At 40.8% G+C, this 12,160-nt stretch overlaps 1 protein-coding gene across 5 annotated transcripts in view; it reads right to left on the reverse strand.

Moving 5' to 3' along the window:
- Positions 1-12,160, reverse strand: part of ARNT2 (aryl hydrocarbon receptor nuclear translocator 2) — a 155,663-nt gene that overhangs the window by 120,991 nt on the left and 22,512 nt on the right. The window lies entirely within an intron of this gene.

Raw genomic sequence — 12,160 nt, forward strand, 5'->3', positions numbered from 1 at the left:
CAATTTTAAAATATATTAAAAAGCAATATGAAAAACTATGACAAACCTATATGCTGGTAATTCTGAGCTGCAAAGAAGTCTAGAACAAGAGACTGGGCCTCAGGTGATGTTATTTACATTCTGGTAGTATTTCGAGACCCTAATCAGAATTAATGTCCCAACATGCAAGGTGCCATACAAAAATACAGGAAGACAGATGCATCCTGGAAGAGTTTACACTCTTAGGTTCTTATCCCCATCTCTATCAATGGCGCGGTGTGAACCATTTGGCTACGCTGATTGCCATGCCATGAAAAATAGAACAACGTATTCTTTTCCCATCTCTCTCTCTCTGTCATTGGTTCAGTGTCTGTACGGATTTTGTAGAATCAGTAGTAGTAGGCATGCTTCAGTCTGCATAGACTATGGATCGTGACTACTGTGACTATGAAGACCCACACGAGAGTGACAGTCCTTGCTGCATCTCTTGCAGATGTGGTGGGTGTCTGGCAAGTCCTTATTGTGCTTTCTGTGCGCTCGCTTCTCCTCTGCTAGCTGTCTGATCCTCATCTCACCCTTCTGAAGGCCCTTGTGTTACCCCTGCCTCCAACTGCTGCGGTCGTTTGCTAGCTCTCCCCAGTTGTCCAGCTCGATGTCTACCTCTCTGAGGTCTCTCTTGCAGACATCTTTGTAGCGCAACTGGGGGCGTCCGGGAGGTCTTTTGCCAGAAGCTAGCTCACCATACAGGATGTCTTTTGGAATCCTTCCATCATTCATCCTGTGGACGTGGCCAAGCCAGCGGAGCTGACGCTGCCTGAGGAGGGTGTGCATGGTTGGGATTCCAGCTTGCTCGAGGACGGCGGTATCGGTCACTCGGTCCTTCCATGATATGCCAAGGATGTGCCTGAGGCAGCGCAAGTGGAAGACGTTCAGCCTCTTTTCCTGGCGGGCATACAGGGTCCAAGTCTCGCTGCCATAAAGGAGGGTGCTGAGGATGCAGGCTCTGTAGACTTGCATTTTGGTGTGAGTGTACAGCTTGTTGTTATTCCACACTCTCTTGCTGAGTCTGGACAGAGTTGTGCCCGCTTTTCCGATCCTCCTATTTAGCTCAGTGTCCACGCAAACCTGTAGTATCTCAGTCACCTACTACCAATCAAAAATCACAATAAGAACCACCCAAAAAATGCTCTGTTAAACTGTACCACAACTGTGCAAACTGGATGTATTTTATTACTCTTCCCCTTCCTCGAAGAAGCTGGTAGGCTGGATCTTTTGGAAGGATGGAGAGAAAACTGGCGACAATGAGCACATACCAAGAGCAAACACAGGCTGGATAAGAAAGAGTGTTCTTCATATACTCAGCATCTGATTGCCCCTCAAAATGCAACTGACATCAAACTTAAACAGAAAGGATATATCTACACTTACTGAAGCACTGACAATGCTGAGATCAAACCTTTGGATTTTGATTTAGTGCACCAAGTAGGAACTCACTAAATCAAACCCTGAGGGTGCCCTAGTCAGCTGCAGTTGCAAGGAGTAAGGGAAGTCAATGGGAGAGTTTCTCCCATCAATCTCCCATTCTGGTTATGGAGAAGAAAATCAACCTATGGTACACTGACTCCCACTACACTATTCTCATTCCTGGAGTTGCATATCTTAGATCCAATTTCTCATCTAGTGTAGACTTACCTAAATATTAATTCTCGTATTTTGAAATGTTGTGGTTTTAAAAAATATCATTTTAAACTGCACTTATTTGTGTTGTCAAAGCATCTTTGGTCACCTAATCCATCCTTGGTAGCAGCATTTTTAAAGATTGTCAGAAGTCTTATTTGAGGAGCATGGTAAACTCCGTAAGTTTGCCTCATCTCTCTGTGACCACACAGGAATGAATTCAGAAGGGCGATGCCAGGACAATTTACATGAACTCGAAGTTTCCAGTGTGGTGAATTTGTTCCACTCAGCTCAAACGGTGGAAATCTGTGAGGCAGCATGGCCTTTCACTGGCTTCTTGGCCATATGTTCATAATACATGACTTAACCAATCAACTTACAGGCATGGTAGGCAGATAGATATTCATTTCAAAAACTTGAAATGCAGCTATTCGTACTTCTAAAAAGAGCTATGAACAATGGAGATCAACCCTTAAGGCTCCTTTTTCAGCCAAATATGGAATACTTTAAAGAAAAAAAGAGCGGGGGAGCGGAGCGGTTGGCTGCAAGTATGGCAAAATCATGGACCCAGTCACCTTAAAATTTAAAGCCAGCTAAAGGAGGAATTCCTGAAGCAACTAAAACTCACATCCATCCAGGAAAAATGGGAAGAACAGAGCATTGCTCAGGAAGCTTAAATCTCCAACACCACAGACCAAAAATATGGCATCTAAAAGCTAATTTCAGAGTCAACAGACCCAGTGTACTTTTTCATGCACATTCTCAGCATACTAGGACCATTTCTATACATGACTCTTTTTCCAAAAGCAGCATGCTAATAAATGGCCCGAAAAATACTAACGAGGCGCAGATGTAAATTGCCGGTGCCTCATTAGCATACGGCCACATGATTCAGAGTCTGGAAGAAGCTTTTCTGGGCTCCAAAACAGCATGTAGAGGCACGGTCCCGTGGGGGATCCCCTGGAAGGAAAGAGCTTCCTGAAGAAGGGGATACCGGAAGGAGGATTTCCTTTTGGGAGATCCCCAGGGGGTGGGGAGTGGGGCCACCTCTACATGCTGTTTTGTAGTCTGGAAGAGCTTCTTCCGGGCTCTGAATCATGTGGCTGTATGCTAATGAGGCGCCAGAAATTTACATCCATGCCTGATTAGCATTTTTCGAGCCATTTATTAGCATGCCGCTTTCGGAAAAAGTGGCATGTGTAGAAACAGTTTAGGAGCACTGACAAGGAAAGCCCATCAGACTTCAGAAAGTCAATATCATAATTTGAGAACACAGAGGGGAGTTTCGGTTCCTTAGAGCCCACTGAGGAGCCAATCTGAGGACATGGTATGCTTGCAAGCACATCAATACAGCCCTATATACAAACATAAAACATGGTGACAGTGACTACCGTGGGCTCCACCATGGCTCTAGAATGCCGGATGCATCATAGCCTAAAGCAACTAGCTGTCCAATACTGAATTCCTGCCCTAAAAACCTATGGCATGATCAGCAGATATTGAATCCTTGGGGAAGGTAAGGTCTAACGATTTATTGGTGTAATAAATATTGTGACAGTAGTACGTCTAAGGGCCATGACTGCGATATCAAACATGTCAGAAAGGAGCTTTCATTTCCTGATGACACCATCATTACTACACAGGGGAGACTCTAGGATTAACACAGCTGGCAAGAGGACACCATTACCAATTCCCAGTATCATGGGGGAGACAAGGCTATGTCGCTGAGATCGGATTCTGCCCCAAAGTATACACTCCAAATGCTAACCAAGTGGAAAATCCACCCAGTAGGTGGTCAGCAACCTATACATTATTGATTCCAGGAAGTCTGGCTCAGATTTGACCTCCTTCTCAAAGCAATTAGTTCCATCCCTACCTAACACATTACCAACACTCCCACTGCTTACTGGGCTCTTAGAAGACATGTAGGGGTAACTTACAATTAAATAACACAGAGCCAGGACTGGTGGCTGTAAAACTTTATGGAACCACGGGAAACTTGGCCACACCCATGATAAATGGTGATCTAGCTACCCAAAATCATACCAGATTACAGAGGCTGCCGGATGAGAGAGTTTCAGACTAGAGAAGTTCAATCTGAACTCAAAGTAAGGGTGACAGAATTGGCCTTGTGAGTTGGCCTAGGATTACGTCAGTGGCTGTAGTCCTCTTAGCGGTCACTCTCCCACCTCTGGAATAAGGTTGTAATTCATGTAGGTCACAGCAAAGTGCTTGGAATTTTTTGAAGATGCACATTAAAAAGCATTGAGAAATTCCAGCTGCACGTAAAAGTTTGTATTTGTTCTGGCCTTTATTATACCGTTTTAAGTCTGTTACTTACAGTTCACAGAGTCAAATACGAAATTAGGTAAAATTTGGTCTGAAGGTTTATTTTAGATAGACTTGTAAGTACATATATGTGACTTTGACAACAACCGGTTTTGGTTCTTTGTACTGCCGAGACTGATCTTGCGTGCTATCCTCCAAACACAACAACTGAGGGTCTAAACCTCAGCAATCTCAGTGCACAAGATCACTGGATTGGATAGCTGAGGAAAAATATATTTTATTTTATTTTATTTTATTTTAGTTGAATGTCGCTTACCAGAGATTGGCCCCTAAGCCAAAAATTTCAAATTCAAGCACTGCCAAGCTTCTGAGTATTCCACCTCCAATTCTGGATTTGAACGCTGAAGCTGTAGCTCAGGTGTAGTGCAATACATGCTTATGGCTTGCAGACAGAACTTTCAGAGGACTGTTGCTGACCAGTTGTGCAGCTTTACACTTTGTGTTGTCCAGATGCAGAGAAGATTCTGCTAGTGCATTCATAAACCGCTGCTTGTGAAGCTCTGAAGTTACCAAAGGGACACATGCTCTCCTCCATCTAGAATGGCCATTACTGCACAGTCTTTGCTTCACGGCAAGTAATGCTGGCCCCAATCCAAAGCCCACTGAAACCAATGACAATCATTCTACTGACTTCAAGGGGCTCTGAAGCTCTCCAACTTTCAAATCTTGTGACAAGTGCAACATTTACTACTAAATATTAGGCACCATTGGGGATGTACCTTCCAGTATTCTTTTCTCTCTTACCATTCATTGTAATATGACAGATTACATTAGAACTAAGTATCAGTGCATGACTAAACCTGAGAGCAAGGGCGCCGAAACAATTTTTATAGTGGATGTGCTGAGGGCCACTGAACCAAATTGTAAATCCTGGATATAACAGAAACAATGTCAAGCCAGAGGATGCAGCAGTACCCCAAGCCCTTGCATCTATGCACGAGAGATGTCATTTATATAAACATAAATATTATGGATTTGACTGCCGGTCCACAAACTGACCACAACAGGGGTCAGCAACCCGCTGCCCAAGTGCCAAGAGTGGCACATGAGCAGATTTTCATCAGCACATGAGGAAGGAGCTCAACCCCACCTCTCTTTCCCCATTCTGCTGGGATCTTGCTCAAAGTCTGTGGATTAACAAAAGACTAGCTAACATTACCAACCGCCACGTAAATGGTAAAGCTCTATATCTTAAGGTACTTATTAATGAAGCTGTCAAAAGAGGACTAATAGTGACCTTACATATTATCCACGTGCCACTGATACTTTTTAGAGATCAAAAGGTCAAATTTCAGCACTCTACCTTGGAAAGGTTGCCAATCTCTGGACTAAAATATCAGAGTAAATCAGTCTGACATTAACCATGTCCCTTGAACAGAAACTGAGAAAATGTTTTAAAATGTTCTACAAAGGCAGATTTTAAAACGTCTTTAGCTAATGGATAAAACACTGTTTTCAAAATCACAAAGAATTAAGATCTACAGCCACTAACAGATGATGAAGGGTTTTACAACCAAGTACAGGTGCATTTAAGAAGAATGAAATAAAAACACATTTGCGAATTCAGAACTTGCCAAGTAAAAGCACAGCTACCATGAAGAATATTTCATAACAACTACAGTACAATCTAATTGTCAATCTAGTCACATCATTTTGGCATTTTTATTACAGAGAAAGAAAAAAAACAGAAAATCCATACACCAGTACAAATTTAAAATAATAATAATAATAAATAGAATTTTTTAAATAATTGTATTATACATACATACCATTAACAGGGAAATTAAACAGACAACAGGTCAAACAAATTTACCATTAAATAGGATAGGCAAAAGAAGCAATACTCCTTAAATGCTCTTAACATAGTTGTAGTATCAAGTCACTCATAAATACAATAAATCTCACCTCTACAGAACAATCTCTTTCCTGTGACAAAAACCTTCTAGAAAGAAATTTTATCCGCATATGGAGAAACATCAGAAACCTCTGGGAAGGAATGCAACTGCTTTGGTATTCTGCTCAGAAAATGTCATCACAGATCTGTTTACCTTAACTGTGGACCATGATTCAGCCAGCAGCCACCATCTTGCATACTGATCAATTTATTTGCAGCAAAATTACTAACATTTTCTACATTAACCACAAAGATTCTGGAAAATAGTTAATTCAAAAAAATCTAAATACATAAATGGACAAATATTTTGTTGTATTTTTTTAATTCCAGCAAGTACTTTATGGAGCTTCTCCTGTCATTCTAGTGTGCATAAAATGACATTCTATCTCATAAAATTATTAAAGGGACATTTGGGGGAGATTTAGACTGAGAGTTTTATCTTTAGGCTTCACAGGTGAATGTTAGTTGCTTATGAAAGATGTTAAAACCATGCAACTAAGCATATGATTATTAATGGATCTGTTTTTACAGTATGTTTGGCAGGATGTGCTCACTTAATAAAGGTATCATTAGCTGTAGCTCAGCAACATCAGAAATCCCCAAAGAGGCTACAGACTATTTTGGACATATACATCAATATTTGTGTATTTAACTTGAGACATCTCCTCTGAAAGTCAGGCCCAGTTGATGGTGGTACTCAGCACTTAAATCAGGACCTAGAGGGTGTGTCTCAAGCTGGGACTCAAAAAAGGTGGCACTCAGAAATAAACTGATCACTGGGGAAAATCTTGGCCTCGAATTGTAACTTACAGGCTGTGTCTACTTTAGCCAGAAACTTCGAAATGGCCATGCAAATGGCCATTTCAAAGTTTACTAATGAAGCACTGAAATACATATTCAGCACTTCATTAGCATGCGGGCGGCCACAGCACTTTGAAATTGACATGGCTCGCCGCCATGCGGCTCGTCCAGACGGGGCTCCTTTTCAAAAGGACCCCAGCTACTTCGAAGTCCTCTTATTCCCATTGGGATAAGGGGACTTTGAAGTAGGTGGCGTCCTTTCAAAAAGAAGCCCCGTCTGGACAAGCCGCACGGCGGCGAGCCGCATCAATTTCGAAGCTCCGCGGCCGCCCGCATGCTAATGAAGTGCTGAATATGTATTTTAGCGCTTCATTAGTAAACTTCGAAATGGCCATTTGCATGGCCATTTCAAAGTTTTTGGCTAGTGTAGACATAGCCATAGAGTGAAAGCTGTGACAGACCAAGATCTGTTGACTGCAGTAGTCTTGTCGAAGGTAAATACACTGAACACAGGGTGAATAATTTTCTGTTCCTTGCATGACCAAGGCAGGGGCTGCTCCAGAGCAATCAGGAATGTACTAGAACCAATTTAGTTAGGCTGACACCATAAGACTCCTGAAGCCATTCCCTGGGCTGGAACCTGAAGCAGAACCCCCAAGCCTCCCCACACCACAACAGAGACACTCCCTGAGAGGGAAGATTGAGAGGATTCTCACATCATACTCATTGACTAGCCTATGATGAAGGCTCAGTAGGCTGTGTCCCTTGCCTCCACTAAGGGACAAAGGCTATGAGAGCCGCAGTGAGCCTCTGAGATAATCCCTAACCACTGAGAAGATACATGACCCCTGAAGCAAAGCCGGAGCTCTGCTATAAAGATACTCAATTTTTGAGGCACAGATATGAAATACTACTTTCAAAATTAAGAACAAGCCCCATGTTACCAGAGCATGAAGTTATTTATGTGACAATCTCTAACCTAGGATAGTAACATCTATTACAACTGACTTCAATAAATATTCTGGATATCTAACCAAGGGCAGAACAAGGCCTAGGACAATAGCTTACTAGTCTAGAATATTGTAAAGATATCAAGAAACAGTTTATTGGAGCCCAGCTGTACAATGAGACGCAAATCTTCACTTACAAAACAGCAATTTTAAATAAGAAACTGCTTCATAATGAGAGAGGAAGTGAAACATTTTATTATTCCACAAATATTACAGCAGCCAGCCAAAAATAATAAAAAATAACTAACATTTAAACTACACACTAAGTAACTTAAAGGGAAATTAATTATTTTCGTGCATTTTTTTAAAAAAAAAAAAGATGTTTATAGATGTAAACTGAGATTATGTGCCACATGTTAAATAAAATGGGCCACGTGCAATTCCACACATTAGGTCACACAACTTCCATTTTTGCCTGGAGCCTGAGACCTCAACTTTTCTCACATTGGCCCTCAAATGCATTCCTTATCTAGGCAACAGTGATCTTTGCTCATAAATGTGCACCCTCTAGGATTTTTCAAGTGTGCCATTCCTGTGCAATTTGTAGCACACTGTACTAAAATCCATTCACAACTCTAAATAGTTCTTTTCTAAACTCGGATATATTTCTAATTTTGAGTATATTAGTAGTCCAGGGTTTGCAAAACTGCAAAATCCAAGCCCGGGTCCATACTAGAAACTTTTAGCAATATACAGGTTGGACCACCCTGGTCCAACACTCTTGAGATCTGATTAGTCCCAAATGGGAGGGGATGTCAGTTCTGTCTCCCCTACTGCTGGATCCGGGCTTGTCTCCACTCCTGGCTCCCAGCTGCAGGTCCCAGCTGCCAGGGCTCTTTGATCCAGCAACACTGGTGGTCTTTCCAGAACACCGATTTTGCTGGACTAGAGAGTCCGAGACTAACAAGGTTCAACCTGTAGCAACACTGGTTAATTTTGTGATTTGGGGTTATATTGCTATTTCAGCAAAAACCTCACTGTAGAAAAAAAATCAGACCACATAAAAGTGCCTCTGATTTTGTAGCTTATTTCACTTCAGAACCTGGGACGCGTCATACTGCCAAATATGCTCTAGTGCAGACCTGGCCAAAATACACTTTTTGCTGCAAAAGTTTGATTCAGCCCATGGTAACAGCTATCAGTGCTGATGATGATGTGACAAGAGACAGTGGTTTCTGCTCCCAGGTGATGAATGAGAAACCCCTGAGTAAATTGGGGAAGTGGCCATCAATGGCAAGAGTCTAAATATCTTGAGTCAGAGCCCCTTCACCCACCTTGAGCCAAAATAAATACGTTGTCAAAAAAACATGGGGTTTTTCAGAACAATAACCCATGGGCATCGTCTGGTTTTAAAACTCCTTTTGTTCATCCCCAACATACCTGCGATAGGTGGTCCCTCTAATTTTTCCCCACACATGTGGGCAATAGATTTTGTTATGTGCACCAATATGGAGGTGATGTGTCACACAAAATTCATATGGTGGGGGAAAGGCTGAGGTGTTCAGGTGTGGAGGGGACTCTGGACTGGGGACAAGAGGTTTTGGGTGCAGGCTGCCCTGGGGCTATGTTGGGAAGACACATCTGCTTGCAGCCCAATCTCTGGTGCGGGGCCATGGGTGGGTGCCTCTCCCCCTAGCGACAGCAATTCTAGGCCATGGGTTCAGGCTAGGGGTGCACACATAATAGGCTGCTGTGCAGCTTCTACAAAAGCTGGAGACAATTAAAAGCTAAAAATTCAAACTCAACTGAACACAAAATGTGCACTAAAATACACAGGCATCAGCACCACTAGGCACCTGCTCCCTGACTTCTCCACATCAAATGGTTCATTGCTGATTCATCTCTTCTCTTAGTCCCATTTTCTCCTAATTCCCATTTTTTCCATTCCACTCTTCTTAGCTTGGGAAAGGAGGTGCCTCTTGCATCACTCTCCAGCAGATAAGTACAATGGACATTATCGACAACTTCCAACGAGCCAGGGTCCACCCTCATGGTGGGAAGAGAATTTGTTTGAACTTCAATTGCTCAAAGGAGGAAAGGATAAAGAAGAATCCTTAGTCCTCTATTAACTTCAGTTGACCCAAGTCAAGGGTCTGGCCCTTGTTTAAAGATTCCATCTATGAGAATTTTTACCAGCCGAGGATCAAGCCCTAGGCCCTCACACAGACAGATTATATTACCATACATAGGTACAAAGGACATCTTCTGGGACATGCATTTTATCCTCATTTTGTTTAGATATTCAAGATAATTTAATCAACTTCCTCCCATTTAATTAGTATTAATCAAATGATTCTGTATCACAAAAAATTAGGCTTCCCCTACAATGCAGGACGTCCATTTAAAGGAAATTATCATTCTCTCTCCTGTATTTTGAATGGGCCTAAAATAGCTCCATAAATGTAAGCTGCATGTAAGAACAAGACGACTAAGTTCCTCCAATTTTTTTTGACTATTTTGCTTACTGTATTAGGACTAACAAATGCAATCTCAATTTTATGTGTAATGATGTCAGCCATTAACATACAAATGGAAGCCATGTTACACACTCCAAACTGTGCAACAAGCACAAAGAGGAAAACAAAGGAAGTGCAATGACTCTTCTTCAACTTTCCCAAGACCAACTGTTTAATCCATTAATTTATCATTTAACATTTTCATTTTGTTTATTTGGGTTGGCATTCCACCAGAAACTCATGTACAGGAAATGTGTTTTCCTTATTAAACTAGCAGGGGGAAGAATAGCTCAGTGACTTAAGCATTGGCCTGCTTAACCCAGGGTCATGAGCTCCATCCTCATGAGGGCCAGTTAGGGATCTAGGGCAAACAGATTTAAAAAAAAAAATAAATAATAATAATAAGTCTGTCAAAAACAGTGATAGGCCCTGCTGTGAGTGCAGAGGACTGAATTCAAGGTCCCTTGCAGCTCTATGATGTAGGTAAATACAACAGTGGAAGTTATAACACAAGAACATGTGAAAACAAGACATATTTCATTAGATTAAAAAACTTACACACACCAGTCAAAGGCAATCACTATTTATTACTTGAAAATGATGTGCAAGAGTTTCTTTCTGTTCCACCAGTACACAAACAAACTTAGTGGAGTTACTCTGGAGTTAAGTAACAGAAGTCAGAGTCTGTGTGAGCAATTTTTTTTACTGTACTTTGCAGAGATCCAAACCAGGTCCAAATCCTATCACATTTTCCTCCACAATATTTCTAAGACCCAACATTTTCTGTCTAGCTAACTAAATTCTCATCTAGGTTCTCTATCTCCAGTTTTGTCTGCTGTAATTACTTGTCTTCTTTCCCCAAATCCCACATTATCATCTTCTTATATCCCGCTACACTATTATATCATGTTTGAGATGATCACTAGACTGTTTCAGGAAATTGTCTCTTTTTGTCTATTTGGGAAGATATTTAAGCAAGTCTGTAGGATATTTGACAAATAAATATAACCGTTGAACACTTTATTATTCACTATTCAAGGCTATTTTTAATCAACTCATCTTTCAATTATTTATTAACTAGCAGATTTACCTGGCATTACTCAGGTGCTCAACTCAATTAAAGCTGTTTTTGTTTTGTTTGGTTTGGTTTTTAATAAAAAGGAAAACATACCTGCTTTATTGCAATGACTGTATTTATAAAAATAACACTTTTTGAAAAAGTTAATTTTAGTAAAGTATATTTTTCTTTGTCCCTATAAATTTTCTGTTTTAACAACAAAAAGGGCTGTAGTCACTATGGTTTCCAATAGCATTGTCTTCTAGTTTTCAAACCTTAAGCATTGATTTAGCTGTGCCAAAACAGAGCAATTCTTCAAATGTCTCCATTTTATCCCTTTTCTGTAGCGTTTATTGAGAAGCAATCCTTTTCCAGGTTCAGCCTACTTTTCTGGCTCATCTTGGTTCAGTCTCTTCCAACATTCACTTAATTATGTTGATTTTGAAGACTGTACTTGATCTGTTGATACTCCTTTTGTTGGGTTTCATAAGAAGCAAGCCCATCGCAGAAACATCCCATTTTCCTGGTACAACCAAACCCTTACCTTGCTTTAAGTCATGATAAGAGGAAGCTATATACCTAATTTGTTGGTCCTAGATTTTATCATTTAGGAGTTCTTGATTGAATAGACAAACTCTCCAAAATATATAGTAGAAAAATCAATAACTAACTTTTCATTTCAATGCCACCATCATCAATATCTGGCCTTTAATTTTTTTTTTTATCTTGGTCAATATTAATTACCTTAGTCAAGAGAAGTTGATTTAGATGTCTACCAAAGGTCAATTTTGATCATCTGCATCCAAAGCTATATTGTTCATTCAAAGGCCTCAGATGTCAGTGTTCAAGAATTATTTTACAGCTGCCTGTAGAATATTTATGGTGCTATATTAAGAAAAAGTTAAGTCAGACCAATGCTATTCAGTGATGTTCCAAA

Source organism: Carettochelys insculpta, chromosome 12, assembly GCF_033958435.1.
Source record: "Carettochelys insculpta isolate YL-2023 chromosome 12, ASM3395843v1, whole genome shotgun sequence".
In the NCBI taxonomy this organism is placed as follows: Eukaryota; Metazoa; Chordata; order Testudines; family Carettochelyidae; genus Carettochelys; species Carettochelys insculpta.